The 2,128-nt window shown below is 31.2% G+C and overlaps 1 protein-coding gene across 1 annotated transcript in view; it reads right to left on the minus strand.

The window, feature by feature from the left end:
• Window positions 1-1,033, minus strand: part of LOC107669147 (dimethylaniline monooxygenase [N-oxide-forming] 5-like) — a 6,845-nt gene extending 5,812 nt beyond the window's left edge. Inside the window, exon 1 of the mRNA XM_016461271.1 lies at window positions 1,016-1,033. The gene's annotated coding sequence lies outside the window, so the exon portion shown is untranslated. The remainder of the gene's footprint in view (window positions 1-1,015) is intronic.
• Window positions 1,034-2,128: the final 1,095 nt, after the last annotated feature.

Below are 2,128 nucleotides of genomic sequence, written 5' to 3' on the forward strand. Positions count from 1 at the left end.
TCACCATTATAGGGATTAGCGTTCCCTTTGGTTGGGCACTTGGAACTTGGTTTATATGACTATAGATTTCTTCATGTTAATGCAACAATGCATCATGAAGTCAGAGTTATTTGATTTCAAGAAAAGAAACGTAATAAGTAGATTGCATATTGAAGGTGATCTATTTTCTAATCATGGCGTTAGTGAAGTTTTGTTTGTGTGTTCATCAATAACATTTTTCAAATATCACTGTTCATAAATACATTAAGATGATTTTTATTGGGTTTAATAATCCTTAAATAGTGTGTGGTAATATGCTAAAGTCACACACAGACTTAAACATTCAGCATGTGAATCACAACAATGGTAACAATTAAATTTCATTTATTTCATTAATTGAAACAATAACCATTTTATTTGCTGTTTTTGTTGTGCTACTACTGACACAAGACAGCAAATAAAATTGGCAAATAAAATCAACAACTGTAAAACAAAGCAACTGCATAATTTATTCATGCAGCAATGCACTCTGGGAGTCAGTGAGTAGCTATACTAAGTCATGAGTAAACCTAAATGAAAGGATCAAGTACCCCCTACAGTTCTTTTGTAGTTACTAGAACTCTCGTGTAAGTAAGCTATACTAACTAAGCGTTTGTCAGTACAACATACTATTCCTATTTCACTTTACTTAGTTTTTTCAAGGCAATCGGTTTGCATGCTTTTTTTAAGTAAGCCCAACTAATTAGATTTTACAGTAGATAGTACTATAGGCCTCCAATTCTTGTATGCATATGGCCCTGTTGCATCATCACTAGTGTATCCTATGTCAAAATGTACATAGTGAAATCAACCTGCCAAACACTGACAGTAGCTTCTGAATGTGATCGTCTACAACATACAGCCTCTGCAACTATTTGCATAAAATAACAGATAATTGTTTTAAGAACAACAGTGAAATTAAATAATATTAACTGGACATTAACTACTCAAATAGTTATATTAGTGTCAATAAAATGTTTGTGGCATTGTATCTTACCAAGTGTGAAGCAGCGAGTGAATAAATTTGATTTATTCAGTTCAGAGTAAAGGGAAAATTTCACCACACCCCCTTTAGGGTTGTAAAAGAGGCAGGGATTCATTTATTTGTAGCCCTATCTGGTCAATGTTCAACTAGATAATGTTGACATAGTTTTAGATATTTAGTTTTAGTTTAATCACCACACAGTCCAGTTAATCACATGAAACAACACACATCCACAGAAACACAGAAGTGTTACCCAGGATGTATTATGGCACAAAAGTATAAGTTTTTGTTTATTAGTTTTGATTTCATATTACAGAGCTCCTCTACATGGTGAAAATGTCTATTTCTATGTTTTACTTTGCCTGCAAAACTTTTTGAGGGAACACAAATGCATTGAAATAGTTTTTTCCTCCCATCTCATATTTTTTTTCTATCACCACATCACCTTATAATTTCTTTATTCTAGTTAATCTAAAAATGTGTTACAGTCCATATTGCTCTGCATACTGGATCTCACACAGTGCACTTTATACAGGCAGCAACAACATCTCAAGTGTGTACTAGACAATGCAGAAAAGCTGAGCGGATGTGGCGGAAGACGAAACTTGAAATTCACTACAGCATATATAAAGACAGCCTTCGTGCTTTCAATGTGGAACTAGGCAAAGCTAGACAGTCATTCTTCTCAAACCTTATAAACAGTAATTTTATGTATAATCATTTTCTATTCTTAACTGTTTTAAATTATTTTTAAACCTCTTAAATCAAATTTTAAATCATTTTCAAAGTTTTAAATTCCTTGTTTTATTGTTGTGATTATTTTTTTTATTTTTTAATTTCTTTTATGTAAAGCAATTTTGAATTACCATTGTGTATGAAATGTGCTATATAAATAAACTTGCCTTGCCTTACTAAGAGCAGTAAACACGCAATAAACATAAGACATAAAATAAGTGAACTTTTTTGAAACACAACAAAAGACTATTAAAACATTGATTTAAAAGCTAATTTAAAACTTTCAATTTGACATAAAAGTGCACTATTTAAAACAATCATCAAAGTCTACTTTAAGTACACAAGTTGCCTTTTATTTCATTAATATTTATCTATGAGTACATATTTAGA

The sequence above is a fragment of the Sinocyclocheilus anshuiensis genome, unplaced genomic scaffold (assembly GCF_001515605.1).
Source record: "Sinocyclocheilus anshuiensis isolate Anshui unplaced genomic scaffold, SAMN03320099.WGS_v1.1 scaffold400, whole genome shotgun sequence".
Classification (NCBI taxonomy): domain Eukaryota; kingdom Metazoa; phylum Chordata; class Actinopteri; order Cypriniformes; family Cyprinidae; genus Sinocyclocheilus; species Sinocyclocheilus anshuiensis.